The sequence below is a fragment of the Miniopterus natalensis genome, chromosome 2 (genome assembly GCF_054644295.1).
Source record: "Miniopterus natalensis isolate mMinNat1 chromosome 2, mMinNat1.hap1, whole genome shotgun sequence".
In the NCBI taxonomy this organism is placed as follows: domain Eukaryota; kingdom Metazoa; phylum Chordata; class Mammalia; order Chiroptera; family Miniopteridae; genus Miniopterus; species Miniopterus natalensis.
This window is the reverse complement of record NC_142082.1, coordinates 166,723,492-166,740,274: the sequence shown is the minus strand read 5'-3', so window position 1 is coordinate 166,740,274 and position 16,783 is coordinate 166,723,492. Positions and strand designations below refer to the sequence as shown.

General features: G+C 41.4%; 1 pseudogene; it reads right to left on the bottom strand.

Annotated features, from left to right (window-relative positions):
* Positions 1–55: 55 nt before the first annotated feature.
* Positions 56–16,566, bottom strand: LOC107543985 (putative deoxyribonuclease TATDN3 pseudogene; annotated as a pseudogene).
* Positions 16,567–16,783: the final 217 nt, after the last annotated feature.

The following is a 16,783-nucleotide window of genomic DNA, read 5'->3' as shown; positions in this document are numbered from 1 at the left end:
TATTTCTGGAGCAGGTGCTGGAGCTTGGGGAGCAGTTTCAATGCATTCTGTGTTGTCATTTCCATAACTTCTTCCACTGAGATTCCTTTCCCCTGGGCAATATATTTTGCTGAAATGGAAATGTTTTGGGGTTCATTCCTTACCTGTTTTTCTGGTCCTAAGGCAGGTGAATCTGTTTCCAAGAAAATTGAGGTTAAAGGCAACTGTTTCACAAGTTTCTGCTTCTGTCCACTCCTTACAATAGAAGGAGGAACTGAGAAGAAATACCCAGCTTTTATTCCTTCCATGGCTGCAGATGGCCGACCGTCAAATGCAGGTAGCAGCACTTTGTCAGCACCTTGCTCATTTAAGAGGCTGATGGCGGGTCTTCCAGCTGAGCGTGAGTGAACATTTAAAGGCAAATTTAGTCTTTTTGGCTAATTGGACCTGTCTGATGAGGACTTGTCTCTGCTCTTCCTTCTGTTCATCAGTGCGGGCAAATCTGGGGGAGAAATCTAGTCCCACCTCTCCAAAGGCCAACAATCCATCCTTATAATTCTCGATTATGGGCAAAGCTACATCCAAATCCTTCAATGTGACACTTCTTTGGTCTTCGGGTGAAAGACCTTGAACTGGATGAACACCCAAGCATGGCACGACAAATCCGTTATACCTTTCTGAAAGCTGCATAATCTTTTCAAATTCTCCTGAATGTTCAGCGACCACCACAAGAGCCATAACACTGGCTTTCTTGGCTTTTTCCCACACATTATGCAGATCTCGCCTGTCCCCTGCAAACCACCTCAGTCTTGCATCATGCCTCTCTCTCTCCCAATTATTTTTGATTGAATACCAGATAATGTGTCTGAAACTTAAGGTGGAGCATGAAAGAGCCTGCTTTTTAAATGTGGGCTTTGCGTAGTAACTTCCTTCCAAAGAGGAGAGTACAAAGGAGGAAAAAAGAGTAACTTTATGGTGGAGAAACCTGATAAACCGAACCTCAGCCAGGTGATCATTATTAACAGCACTGAGCATGTGGATAATATGTACCCTACATATGATGTGATGAAAATGGCACTTTATCTCTGGTTTTCCTCCCCAAAACCCATACTCAAACTGATCAGGAGAAAAATATCAAACAAATTTCAATAGAACGATATTCTATTGACCCCCCTCAACATTTAGCAGTTACTGGTCCTGTCTTTATTTAAATTTTGATATTTTGTCTCTCATGGATTTTTTGCATTAATTTTCATTTTTAAAAATAACACTTTAAAACATTTATCTTGAGTCCTGGGTTTTTTAAGTTTTTAATTTGCATTTGTCTTGCTTGCCCCATCCTAGTCCCTGTCCTTCCTCTACCCACTACATTCCAGTAACACCCTCCCACACCCCACATAACTACCCCAAGAGTCTCCAGACAACGCCAAATGTCTCCTGGGGGAAAACTGCTCCTGGTTGAGAGCCACAGCTCTAATGGTATTAATTATTACTTTCCTGGCTAATGATGTACCCGGTCTCTGTCAGGAATTCTGATTCCCTCAACAATCTCCTCTACTCCTTTTTATCTAGATCAATTAGGCTTTTAACATTTATGATCTGCTTCTCTATTTGGTACCACAATTAGAAAAGGTGGATACATTTTTTTCAGCTGGTGAAAGGTGGCAGCTTCAGAACAGAAAAACCCTTCTCATCTCTAAAAAAAGAGGATTCTTCTAAGGGCCTAATCATCACAGGAACAGCTGAGATGAGATCTGGTGGTATCAACACACACCCTACGTCCTGACTTTCATACACATATTTTAGAGGTTGACCCAGAGAATGAGTCTGTATTGCATAATTTTTTAATAGATCTGGTTTAGTTTCACCAGTTCCTACTATGTGAGTCAAATAATTAGTTTTTCTAAAACTTAATTTCCACATCTGTATAATGGGATTGACAATATTTAATGCATTTAAAGTTGTGAAAAGATCATATACTTTAAAAAAAAGAGAGAGGATTCCAAGGTGGTGATGGACTGAGTGGAAGCTACACTGACACTCTCCCGGGATGAAACTGGAATTACAACTAAACTATTGAAAAATCATCCTGAACAATCAACTGAAGACTGGCTGGAGAGCACCCTCATAATCAAGGACCTAAAGTGGAGACCAGAAAAAGACTGGTAGGAAGTACAGAGGCACAAGAGGGCTGGTTGTGCTCCCACAGGCAGCAGCTGAAGGCCCAGAGGGATATCTCAGCTGCGGGGGTTCCCACTGAGAATTCTGGGGCCTAAACTCCAAGCTGGGCTTCCCAGCCCAGAGCCCCAGACTGAGAAAGTTGCCCACATAACATCTGGCTGTGAAAAGCAGCAGGATTTCTGTCTGCCATGGAGAGACGGCTGGAAAAGCAGGCCAATGCACAAAGTTTCGTCTACAGCCACTTACCTTGGGCTTCGGCAGAGGGCGGGCAGAGTGGACTGGAGCTGTGTGAGGAGAATCCAGGGGTGCTAGCTGGAGGATAGAGCTCAGCCACCTGGAATCCTGTGCTGAGTCATTCCCCCATACTGCAGAGGACATCTTTCTCAGGCAGACATTTACCATCCAAGCAGCTTTTGCCTTGGGGGGAAGCAACTGCAAACCTCTCACCCCAACCTGTGGAGTTTCTACAGCCTGAGGCTCATTAAGAGACTGAATAACAGCCTCTGGCTGCTTTGAGTCTTTGCCTGATTTGCTTCTGAACACAGGGCTTGGAAAAGCAGACCTTGGTGTGCATCTTGGTCCTGTCCAAACACACCCAACCTCAGCAGAGGGAATCACAAGCTGTGGAGTGTGGAAAGCTTCCAACAGGGCACTCAAGGCCAGTCACAAACAGCATCTGACATTGGCCTGCACCAGAGACCATCCAAAAGACTTGGAGTCCTAGCAGACCTACCTAATACATAGAAACAAACCCAGACAGGCAGTCAAAATGGGGAGGCAAAAAAAAGTCACAAATGAAAGAACAAGAGAATTCTCCAGAATAAGAGATAAATGAAATGGAGATAAGCAATCTATCAGATATAGAGTTCAGAATACTGATCATAAGGATGCTCAATAGCATGAGAAAAGATATGGAAACTATAAAGGAAATTAAGAATGACATAGTAGAAATAAAAAATACATTGGAAGGAATAAACAGCAGATTAGGATCAGATCAGCAAATTAGAAGACGGTAGAAAAAAATCACTCAGAGAACCAAAAAGGAAAAAAAAAAATTAAAAAACAGGAGAACATGTCCTGGCTAGTTTTGCTCAGTGGTTAGAGCATTGGCCCATGGACTGAAGGGTCCTGGGTTTGATCTCAGCCAAGGGCTTGTACCTTGGTTGCAGGCTCTGCCCCAGTCGGGGTGTGAGTGGGAGGCAACCAGTCTATGTGTCTCTCTCACATTGATGTTTCTCTCTCCCTCCTTCCCTTCCACTATCTCTGAAAAAGCAATGGAAAAATATCCTCAAGTGAGGATTAAAAATAACACACAAAAAAAACCCCACCAAAAAAAAACCCACACACACAGAAAACAACAACAGGAGGACAGTTTAAGGGAGCTGTGGGACATCATGAACTGTAACAATATTCTCATCATAGGAGAATATGACAGCAAGTAAGCAGGGGTTAGAGAACCTGTTTGAAGAAATAATGGCAGAAAACTTTCCTAACCTGGTCAAGGAAAAAGTCACATAAGTTCAGGAGGCACAGAGAGTCCCAAGCAAGAAGAACCCAGAGGCCCACACCAAGACACATCATAATCAAAATGGCAAAAATTTAAGACAAAGAGAGAATCTTAAAGGCAGCAAGAGAAAAGCAATCTGTTACCTACAAAGCAGCTCCCATAAGGCTGTCAGCTGATTTCTCACCAGAAACTACAGGCCAGAAGGGAACGGCATGAAGTATTCAAGGTAATGGAAAACACGGATCTGAAACCAAGACTATATCCAGCAAAGCTATAAACCAAAACTATATTCAAAATAGATGGTGAAATAAAGAGCTTTCCAGACAAAAAAGACTAAAGGAATTTATCACCACCAAACCAGCATTGCAAGAAATGTTAAAGGGGCCACTGTAATAAGAAGTTGAGCCCGGCCAGGCGTGGCTCAGCGGTTGAGCATCGACCTAGGATCCAGGCAATTGGAGTTCGATTCCCGGTCAGGGCACATGCCCAGGTTGTGGGCTTGATCAATGACTCTCTCATCATTGATGTTCCTATCTCTCTCTCTCCCTCTCCTTTCCTCTCTCTGAAATCAATAAAGATATATTAAAAAAAAAAAAAAAAGAAGTTGAATTAGAGAGAAAGAGAAACATAGGCATAAAGAAATAAAATGGCAATAGATAAGAACCTATCAACAACAACCTTAAATATAAATGGATTAAATGCTCCAATCAAACGTCGGAGGGTAGCTAAATGGATAAGAAAACATGACTCAGATATATGCTGTCTATAAGAAACCCACCGCAGAACAAAAGACTCGCTCAGGCTGGAAAAACTTTAAGGTAGAGATCGAAAGCGATACAGTCATAGTAGGGGACTTTTAACACCCCACTGATTTTACTGGATAGGTCTTCCAGACAAAAAATTAACAAGGAAACAGTGACTCTAAATGACACACTAAGTCAGATGGATTTAATTAACATTTACAGAACTTTTCACCCCAAAGCTGCAGAATATGCATTCTCCTGAAGTGCACATGGGACAGTCTGAAAGATAAACCACATGTTAGGACACAAAACAAGTCTCTACAAGTTCAAGAAGATTGAAGTCATATCAAGAATCTTCTTGGACATTTATGCCATGGAATACTATGCAGCTGTAAAAAAGAAGGCTCCCTTTAAGACAGCATGGTGGGGCCTGGAGAGCATTACGTTAAGTGAAATAAATCAGTCAGAGAAAGACAAGTATCACATGATCTTACTCATGTGGAATCTAATGAACAAAATAAACTGATGAACAGAATAGATCCAGAGACATAGAAGCATGGAACAGACTGACATATCTCAGAGGGAAGGCAGGGGTGGGTGGGTGCAGAGAGATTAACCCAAGAATTTATATGCACATATGCATAACCCATGGACGCAGACAATAGTGTGATGAAGGCCTGGAGGGAGAGTGCAGGGTGGAAGGGATCAATGGGGGGGAAAGGGGGACATTTGTAATACTTAATACATTTGTAATAAAGATAAATTAAAACATTAAAAGAAAAAAGAAAAAACTTTTCCAGAAATCACCACTAGAAAGTGTTCAATATCAAATGACTCTTTAACTTAAAAAAAAAAAGGCTATGGATACTGTGTTTCCAGATAGTCAGTACCAGAGAACTATGACTACCACCCAAGGCCATCACTTTGTGCTTAACTTTTTTTAAATCCTCATGGAGGATATGTTTTTATTGCTTTTTTAAAGAGAGAGAGGAAGGGAGAGAAAGAGAGAGAAACATTGACGTGAGAGAGAAGCGTTGATCTGTTGCCCCCTGTATGCTCCCCAACCGAGGATCGGATCCACAACCTAGGTATGTGCTCTGACCGGGAATTGAACCCACAACCTTTTCGTGTACAGGCGACACTCCAGCCAACCAAGCTACCTGCCTCGCTGTACTCAGCTTCTATCAGTGTGTGTGTGTGTGTGTGTGTGTGTGTGTGTGTGTGTTGGGTGAGAGTGTTCCTATAATCGGATCACACACCATTAACTGTTAATAATGAATGAAGTGACAAAATGTTACATAAAAAAGAGAAATAACAACAGAACAATAACAAACCCGAATATTTCCTTTAGATACACATAGAGGGTGTGGGCAGAAGTGGGCTTCCAGTTGTAATACAAATAAAGAACACAATAATTAATAAATAATACTACAAGAATAAACTCTGCATCTCACACACTACAACTGTAAACCTCCTTCTGCCAGCCTGTATTTGAATTCTTACCCAGCTCTAACGCAGGTGTTTTGAGCAGAAGATGATTTTCCTTCTCGTAAAGCAAATATCTCCATTCTCTTCTGCACAGTGTAGCCCTCATTCCGTGTTTTGCAGCACTGGTGGAGACAGTGAAACAGACATGGGAACATTTCTCCTGAATTAAAAATTATATTTTCACGTGGCCATTTGAGCCTCTCTGTAGACAGTATTTCTCCTGGGTAGGAGTGAAAGATGGTTTCTAGTCATGGATGCCACAGGCACAAAGAAAGCTTCACTTTTAAGTTTTCTCTGGGTTTGGATCCTGAAACCTAAATGGAATTCCTGTTTCTCCGCGGTATGCACAAGTTACCTTAGCTTTGGTTTTCCTGGGAGCTCCACCTACCAGGACTTAAATTTTTTACCAGGTTAAACTCATTAGAGAAACTTCGCCAATTTCTACCATGAAGGACCCCTTGTAATCATCTTTTAAAACAATTGTAGAAGACTCCCTTAAGATTCACTGAGGTGCTCTTCCTCTGGGGGCACAGCCTCACTTTTCCCCGTCCCCTCCTCCTTTCTGCAGGAGTTTTACCTTTACCCTTCTCTCTCCTAAGTTCCAAGGGCCCTTCTTTTGCCTCTGTAACTTGTTTCCTGAACCCATTTCTTCTACTGCTCACTTTTCCTACCTCTGTGACTTCCTAAATTAACTTCCTCTTATTTAAAAAAAAAATAAAAAAATTTCCGTCTAGTAAAGCCTCCGTGTCCCAATGGCTCCATCTGCTGTCAGGAAGAGGAACAGCACCCCACCCTTCACATTTTAGTAAGACAGAGCAGTCAGGGGAACGACTGGCCTGAGGACACTGTTTAATTAGAATCCTCCTGGTCTGAGGACTGAATGTGTAGCATTTATGGCTCAGTGTTTGTATGTTTATATTTTAAGTCTGAAGCTACTCTTTTCTTTAATCCTCACTAGAGGATATTTTTTCCACTGCTTTTTAGAGAGAGTGGAAGAGAGAGAGAGAAACATCAGTGTGAGAGAGACACATAGATTGGTTGCCTCCTGCTCAAGCACCGACCAGGGCCCCGGATTGAGCCTGCAACCAAGTACGTGCCCTTGGCCAGAACTGAACCTGGGACCCTTCAGTCCCAGGGCGGACGCTCTAACCACTGAGCAAACTGGCTAGGGCAGCTACTATTATAGTAATAATGCACCAAACTATTTTTTTCCTTTGAAACAAAGTTTCACTCATTTAAACCTTCTTACATACTATACAACACTTCAGGTTTTTTCCTTCTTCAGACATATTGGTATGTTATGATTTTGTAGGAATTTTTTCATTTTTATATTTTCAAAGTTATCAGGGTAAGGTTTTACATAAAATTCTTTTTTCAGCTTTATTGAGATATGATTGACATATAACATTGTGTCAGCTTAAGGTATACAATGTGATGATTTGATACATATATATATTGCAAAATGTTTACCACAATAAGGTGAGTTACATCCTTCACCTCACATAACTACCATTTTGTTGTTACATTGAGAACAATTAAGTTCTACACTCTTACCAACTTTTGAATATACAATACAGTATTAACTATAGTCACCATGTTGTACATTAGATCTTCATAATTTATTCACCTTATAAGTGAAAGTTTGTAGCCTTGGACCAGCAACTTCCCTTTTCTTCTACCCTCCAGTCCCTGGCAACCACCATTGTTCTCTGTTTCTATGAGCTCTCTGTTGTTAGAGTCTACATATAAGTGAGATAATACAGCATTTGTCTCTCTCTCTCTGACATATTTTACTTGACATAATGGTCTCAAGGTCCACCTGTGTTATTGCAAATGGCAAATGGCAGGATTTTCTTTTTTTTAATGGCTGAATAATATCCATTATATATATATATATATAATTTTCTTTATCCAGTCATCTGTCAATGGACTTAGGTTGTTTTTATGTCTTGGCTATTGCAGATAATGCTGCAATTAACATGGAGTGCAGCTATCTTTTGGGGAGTGTGATTATATTTCCTTCGGTTATATACCTAGAAGTGGGATTCCTGGATCACATGGTAGTTCTAGTTTTAATTTCTTGAGGAACTTCCATGCTGTTTTCCATTTTCCGTAGTGGTCATACCAATTTACATTCTCACCAACAGAGCAGGAGGGTTCCCTTTTCCCACATCCTCACCAGAATGTTATCTCTTGTTCTTTTGATAATAGTCATTCTAACAGGTGAGAAGTTTTCTTTTATATTTTTTAAGATTGTAAAATGAATAGGAATGCCCTGTGTTTTCATTCTTAAAATCAGAATTTGTGCCTTATCTTTTATGTATTTAACAGCCTTTCTGGAATTTTACCAATTTTATCCCTTTAAAAAAACAAATTTTGACTCTTTGGTTTTATTTATTGTGTTGTCACCTCATTAATTTCCTTTTTAAAATTAAAAAAAAAAAAAAAGCCCTGGCCAGTGTGGCTCAGTTGGCGGAGCGTCATCCCATGCACTGAGAGGCCACCAGTTCGATTCTGGTGCACGGCGCTTGCCCAGGTTTCAGGCTCCATCCCCAGTGGGGGATGTGCAGGAGGCAGCCAAGTAATATTTCTCTCTCACCCTTTCTCTCCCTCTAAAAAACAATAAAAACATTCTTCAGGTGAGGATTTTAAAAAATATTTACCATCTTAATGATTTTTAATTATTCAGTCCAGTGTTGTTAAGTACATTCACAGTATTGTGATTCTAACCTATATTATTTAATCATAATATCAAAGTAGGCAACTAGTACATATTCTCTTTGGTTCAATGCAGTCTTTGCAGTGGTCTAAGTCATCAGAATTATTACAAAAGTGTAAGTTGATTTATTCGTAAGATGATGAAGTAATTGTTACAGTGACATGAATTAGTGAGTTCATGGACACTGATGTCAGTTCCTCCTGTCCCAGTCACATCGACTGCGCTGCATTTGTTTGCATTGTTTTTATTTTTCACTGTGGTAAGAACACTCCATCGTTTTTACTTTGTAATTTTTATTAATTTTTATTTTTTAAATGTCTTTTATTTCAACATACGTTTATTGATTTCAGAGAGAGGAAGAGAGAGAGAGATAGAAACATTAATGATGAGTCATTGATCAGCTGCCTCCTGCACACCCCACACTGGGGATCGAGCCCACAACACGGGCATGTACCCTGACCGGGAATCGAACCTTGATCTCCTAGATGCTAGGTCGATGCTCAACCACTGAGCCACACTGGCCAGGCCACTCCATTGTTTTTAAATATACTTTCACTCAGGAGCAAAAAACTTGTCGTCTCTTAGGCTGGGTATTTCCTAGGAGTGATAGCTTATTTAAATCAATGTGTAATCAAATTCTTTTATCATGAAGTCTGCATTCCTCTTAAAGTAAATATATTTTATTTCATTGCGGAAAGTTTGAAAAATAGAAAATGAAGAAAGTAAAGATAAATATTAAAATAAAAATCCAACCACATGACAGGAGCTACCATGAATGTTTTCTTTTCCTCTAGCCTTTTAAAATATTCTCTCCTGCCATGGTGACCACTGGTGATGGGAAATCAGGGGTCAACAGGAGAGAGGGAGCCTGAGAAATGGCTATGACACCTGAGCAAGAAAGCTCAAACTGCCTACTCCCAAGACAGGGGGGTGAGGGGGGTGTCGGAAAGAGAGGTCAGGGCAGGGACAGAGTGATGAAAAAATGACAGCAGGGCTCCTGAGTGTGTCCCCTTTAGGTCCCCCACCCCCACCCCACCAGGAACAGTACCATTAGCTTCCTCAGTCCTAAGCTCCAAAGGCCCTTTCCTTCGCCTTTATAACTTGTTTCCTAAGCCCATTTCTTCTAGGAATTACTTCTTCCACCTCAGTAATTTTACCAAATAACTGTTCTCTTGCAGTTTGAGCCTTGGCTCTGAATTCTTTCCTAGCCAGAACCCAAGTACCAAGGTTGCTGAAGCCAGGTCGGGCCTGATCCCACCGGATAAACATCCAGCGTCGTTCCCGCCACCTACAAGGGCACATACCCAGGTTTTGGGTTCCATCCCCGGTCCGAGTTTCTCTCTCTTTCGCCCTCTCCTTTCCCCTCTCTCTAAAATCAATTAAAAGAAGTTTATTTTTTAAAAAGTAAAAAAACCAAAAAAACACACTTACTAGATTGGTAATGAGCAGATTAGTTCTTTGCATCAATGTGCTCCTGAGAAAATTTAGAAAATTGGGCATTAGCATTTTGGCAAGATTTTTCTTTGATGCTAAATTGGTTCAGAGACACCTCTTTTTTGTATTACTCATCAGTATTTTTTAAAAAATATCTATTGATTTCAGAGAGAGGAAGGGAGATGGAGAGGAGATAGAAACATCAGTGATGGGTCATTGATCAGCTGCCTCCTGCACAACTCCTACTGGGGATGGAGCCCCCAACCTGGGCGTGTGCCCTGCCCAGGAAGCAAACCTTGATCTCCTGGATCACAGGCCGATACTCAACTGCTGAGCCACACTTGCCAGGCTACTCATCAGTATTTTTTAAAATTATGTTTGTTGATTCTAAGGCTCTCACTAGCCAGAGAGAAAATAGATCTATCCTTCCCATGTAGATGGCTGTTATCTTCAAATATCTGCATAGATGAACACAGAAATGACATGCTTCAGGAATCTGAACCCTGGAATTGAGCCACCTCCAAATTCACGTTGAGTGATCCTTAGCTGTCGCCCTCAATCTCATGCCACCTTTAGTTCTTTATCACTTTCATGTCCTTATTTCCTTAACTGGTCTGGATCAGAGTTGAACATCTGAAACACCTTTTACTAGTATCATCGGCCTTTCCATTCCACCTACCTAGCAAACCTCACACCCTGGACACATGAATGCTACAACCTACAGTATCTACCACTACTCTTGTTTAGAACTGATAGAGAAAATCATGTCACACTGAAGAATTATTTTATTATTAGTTCATGGCTTTCAACTTCTAGATTCTCAGTCCCTCTAGTCCTATAGTGTCTAATGTGATAGCTATTAGCCCTATGTGGCTACTGAGCACTTGAGATGTGACTCATCTAAATTCAGATACACCACAAGGACTTCTGGCCAAGATGGAGTAACTGAGACCAGATTTATCCTCTTACCTGAAACAATAAAAAATAAAACAGTACAAAATATCTAGAATAACACAGTTCAACACACTGGATATCAGGCAATGAAGGACAGTGATCCCTGACACATAGAAACAAATAAGGGCAGCCTTACAATTATCCTAGCCTATGATCTAAACAGTTTCCAAGCCACAGCACAGATAAGAGAAACCCAGCAGTGCCCAGCAGCCTCTCTGAGATGGGAGACTCTGCTGGGAGTCCAGGGAGGCTAAGCTGGGTAGAATTTGCAGGGCAGAATGCCAGAGCAGGGGAAGGTATGCAGAGAGAAGAGCTCTGGAAAGCTGCAGAGGGTCCCCCTGTGTGACCAGTTTGTTAGGAATCTTCCAAGGGCTGGAGAAAGGACCACCGTAGCTAAGCTAAGCGTAAGAGAGAACATACACAGTGCTCACACAAGGCCAGGAATAGTGCCTGTTCCCACTGGCCAGAATGAAAAACCATATAACACATGGGTAGAGCACTCAGGAAGGCTTTGTCTCAGCTGTGGGGAATAATTAGCCCTAGACCAGAAGCTGCTGTGATCCTACCTAAAAAAACCTACAGGATCAAACTCAATCAGAGCTCAGGTGTCCACATCCTTAACCACTGCCGAATACTGCCCTTTAATAAAATACCAACTCTTACCCTTTGTGGCAGCATGGATGGCCCTGGAGAGTATTATGCTAAGCGAAATAAGCCAGTCAGAGAAAGACAAATATCACATGATCTCACGTGTATGTGGAATCTAATAAACAAAATAAACTGTCACACAAAATAGGACCAGAGGCATGGATACATGGAACGGACTGACAGACCTCAGAGAGGAGGGGGTTGGAGGGCACTGGGAGAAATTAACCAAAGAACATATATGCAAATATGCATAGCCCATGGACACAGACGATAATATAGTGAAGGGCTGGGGGGGCTGGGTGAGGGGGGAAAGGGGGGGAATGAGGGGCATCTGTAATAGTGTCAACAACAAAAATATACCAACTGATTTTTAAGTAAGGAAAGGATGGAGAACACAAAATAAAAGTGTCACCAAAGAGTCAAAAAAATTATGCAAAACTATGAAGGACCACTAACTAAAGAAATCAAATGCCGGAACCAAGGGGAGACACAGCAAGAGCACAGGAATTAAGGAAATGTGAGTTGCAAAACTCAGAGGAAGACAGAAGACAAAAATGGGAAGGACAAGGGAGAAACTATAGAAAAGTCAGTAAATAGAAGGAAGTAGAATAACAAAGAAAATTTAAGTGGAAACAATTAAAGGATTAGAGAATAAGAACTATAAAGACAAGCAAAAGCAATTCTAAGTATACATTAGACACACCAAAGGAAGCAAAAACAATGAAACAGAACAATTCTGAAGATACCATTCAAGAAAAATGACTATGAGAGACCGAAATAACACTCTGTGCTCCAAGCAGCCAGAATAAAGAGCTGTTCCAGCCAACCTGATGGTCTTCAAAGATAAAGCTGCTTTTGAGCCGTCAGGCAAAACACAGACGAGGGGGGTGTAGGCAAGCTGGCTTCAGATCTCATTAATATTAAACGTAATATTAGAGCAGGAGTTACAATATCCTTGAGGAAAAGAAGTGAGACAAGCGGTTGATCAAGAAAAAAGAGCAGTTTTGGACATGAAAGAACTCCGGGAATACTGAGCCCTTTCTGGAGAAAGCACTAGGGAACAAACGCACCCACCGGGAGGTGATGAGGTTGATTAACTACAGCAAGAGATGGCAATGAGCGTTAAATATATTTAACTATAGGGGGGAAGGCTCTTTAAGAAGCACTCGCACAGTTACAGAACCAGTAGTGCCCGCTGGGCGTGGCTCAGCGGTTAAGCATCGACCTGGGATCCAGGTGATCGGGGTTCGATTCCCGGTCAGGGGACATGCCCGGGTTGCGGGCTGCAGCTGATCAATGACTCTCATCATTGATGTTTCTATCTCTCTCTCCCTCTCCTTTCCTCTCTCTGGAATCAATAAAGATATATTAAAAAAAAAAAAAAGAACCAGTAGTGTTAATGTATAGCTGGGGAATAAAAGATATCATTCAAACCTGACAATTACACTCAAACTTCAGGTTAGCCCCACAAAGTTGAACACCAAAAGACAATTTGATTCACATTAAGTGGCAGAGGAAACTGAAGGATGAGGGGAAGAGGGAAAAATCATTATTATTATTCACATTAGGATAATAAGTACTAGAGAAAGTAAAGATATTATGAAGTTTAAATTATAAAAGTAACCACTTGGAAGACAATGTGAATCTTCCTGACTTCCTGAAGAACTGCGTATATATATATACACAGACAGCTGACATGATGAAATTAGATAAAAGTCACCCATGAAAAGCAAACATTTTCAGATTGTATCACACAAAACTCAGCTCAGTCTTTGCTGAGTCACACATAGTGTTTCAGAAAGGTTGAATATAAACGGGTAGAGGTATACAATTTCTTTATAAATTTCTTGAAATGGATCCTTCTGTGGTTATATATATAAGAGAATGTTCTAAGAAGAGATAAGCAAGTATTTGGGGAGGAAGGGTTAAATATCTGAAACATCTCAGTTAAAAAAATAAAGTAAATGTGGCTAATATTAACAATTGGTTTATCTAGGTGAGGTACATACAGAAGCTCATTGGCCTAATCTTAAAAATTAGAGTTGCTCTTCCCGAAAGCGGCCAGAGGTGACCTCTGAAAATGGTTCGCTATTCACTTGACCCAGAAAACCCCACAAAATCATGCAAGTCAAGAGGTTCAAATCTTCGTGTTCACTTTAAGAACACTCGTGAAACTGCCCAGGCCATCAAGGGTATGCATATTCGAAAAGCCACCAAGTATCTGAAGGATGTCACTTTACAGAAGCAATGTGTGCCATTCTGTCGTTACAATGGTGGAGCTGGTAGGTGTGCCCAGGCGAAACAGTGGGGCTGGACACAGGGTCGGTGGCCCAAAAAGAGTGCTGGATTTTTGCTGCACATGCTTAAAAATGCAGAGAGCAATGCTGAACTTAAGGGTTTAGAGGTAGATTCTCTGGTCATTGAGCACATCCAGGTGAACAAAGCTCCCAAGATGCGACGTAGAATTTACAGAGCTCATGGGCGGATTAACCCATACATGAGTTCTCCCTGCCACATTGAGATGATCCTTACTGAAAAAGAGCAGATTGTTCCTAAACCAGAAGAGGAGGTTGCACAGAAGAAAACATATCCCAGAAGAAACTGAAGAAACAAAAGCTTATGGCCCGGGAGTAAATTCAACATAAAATAAATACTAATAAAAGTAAAAAAAAAAAAAAAAAAAAAAAATTAGAGTTAAGCCCGGCAGAGCATGGCTCAGAGATTGAGCATCTACCTATGATCCAAGAGATCAAGGTTCCTTCCTGGTCAGGGCACATGCCCAGTTTCAGGGCTCGATCCCCAGTGGGGGGCATGCAGGAGGAAGCCAATTAATAACTGCCTCACCATTGATATTTCTATCTCTCTCCCTTCCTCTCTCTGAAATCAATAAAGACATATTTAAAAAAAAACAAAACACACAGAAAACAAAAAAACTAGTCTGGCCTCTTAGTTGGTTAGAGCATTATTCTGATTCACCAATGTTGTGGGTTCAATCCCTGGTCAGGGCACATACAAGAATCAATCAACGAGTACATAAATAAGTGGAACAATTGACCAAGGAATGCATAAATAAATGAAACAACAAACTGATATTTCTCTCCCTCCCTCCCTCTATAAAATCAATTAAAAAAACAAAAAAACTAGTCTGATTTTCTAATTCATACAGAACATAAGTCAAGATGGCTGTGGTATTAGGAACTTGCAAGTTTAACTGTTACCAGGGAGATGAGACTTGACCTCGGTTCTCATCTTCTTTGGTTCTTGTCTTCTTGAGGGAAAGATTTCAATCAAGTGGAGCCCAGCTATTATATCTCAGTGGTTGATCGGTGACCCATTATCCAGGTCACCTTTCAATTGTCAGGGCACATGCCCTGGGTTGTGGGCTCAACCCCCAGTAAGGGGTGTGCTGGGGGCGGCTGATCAATGACTCTCTTTCATTGATGTTTCTATCTCTCCCTCTACCTTCCTCTCTGAAATCAATCTAAACATTTTTAAGAGACAAAGTGTAGAAAAGCAAGCAAGAATTTGACCACAGCAAAAACGTACGTAAGACAGTGAAACAAGGACCATTGCTCTCTTGGTTGCAATTCTCATGGAGTTCCTGAGAGGCTAGGGGACACATGCCTGTGGAGTGAGAATATGGGGAAAGGGATGGCACGGGTGTGCTCCCTGGAGGGAGAGTGCAGCTGGGACCTTCATTTTCAGGGGTTTTATAGGGCTTTGAAGGCTAGGCGTTTAGGAGAGGTCTTAGGGGTGGATCAATAGAATATTTATCAGCTTTATGATGATACGCCAAAAAATGAGATTTCTCTTCTGCAAGCCATTTACTCTTTAACTGTCCTTGGTTTAGGTAAGATAGATTTACTAGGTGGCTGCAAACTGGTGTTTAACTATCCATCTGAGTTACCCTACTCAGCTTGTACTGTCCTGAAATTTTCCTAGCTTTTTTTTTTTTAATATATCTTTGACTTCAGAGAGAGGAAAGGAGAGGGAGAGAGAGAAACATCAATGATGAGTCAAGCCCACAACCCGGGCATGTGCCCGGACCGGGAATCGAACCCCGATTGCCTGGATCCCAGGTCGATGCTCAACCACTGAGCCATGCCCGGCCGGGCGCTAGCTTCTTACTATAACATAAAAGACCATCCCACATATACCCATACTGATAGATCATGGTTTGAGTAAAGTAGAATAATTTCTGAAGATCTAACTCGGCAGTGCATGTTAATATTTAACATCCTTTTAGAACACATCACTGGTTCAACTTCTTTGCCATTTCTGATGCAACCAGTCTTCCAGGTTTGTGGTTTGTTTCCACTCCATTATGAGGACAAACAGGTTATTGTTCTTACCTATCTACATTATCAGCATGGCATTTATTTCTTCACTCCAGGTCTCCAGCTGCTTTTCTCTTAAAAAAAAATTTAACAATCAAATGAATCTGGGCCCAGGAGAAAAGAAAAAAATATCAGCCGGGCCCGCATGGCTCAGTGGTAGGGCCTCGACCTATGATCCAGGAGATGGAGGCTTGATTTCCTGAGGGCACATGCCCGGTTTGTGGGCTCTTGGCCCAGTAGGGGGCCTGCAGGAGGCAGACAGTCAATGACTCTCATCGTTGATGTTTCTTTCTCTCCCTCTGAAATCAAGACATTTTTAAAAAAAGATTGGTTATCTAACAAAACACTAGATACATGACAGTGGGAGGGTAGATGACAAATTTTATGTCTTTTTCCCCCCAAAATTCAGGTCTGTGTAGATGACGGGTCTTGAAAAAAAGGAAAATAACCTAAATACTATTAGATGGCACCTTCCCTTATCATATACTATTATAATTTCCTATCAAAAATCTCTACTTCCCTTCTACCTCCCCCCCATTTTTTGTTTTAATCCTTACCTGAAGGTATTCTTGCCATTGCCCTTCAGAGAAACGTCGATGTGAGACGCACTGACAGGGGCCAGGGGTCAAGCCCGCAACTGAGGCACATGCCCAACCAGACTCGAACCAGAGACCCTTTAGTCCATGGACAGACACCCCAACCACTGAGTCAACCAGCTAGGGCTACACCCCCTCATCTTCCCAGTGTGTGTGTGGAATCACAAAATATTAGAATGCCAGATGAACACACAATA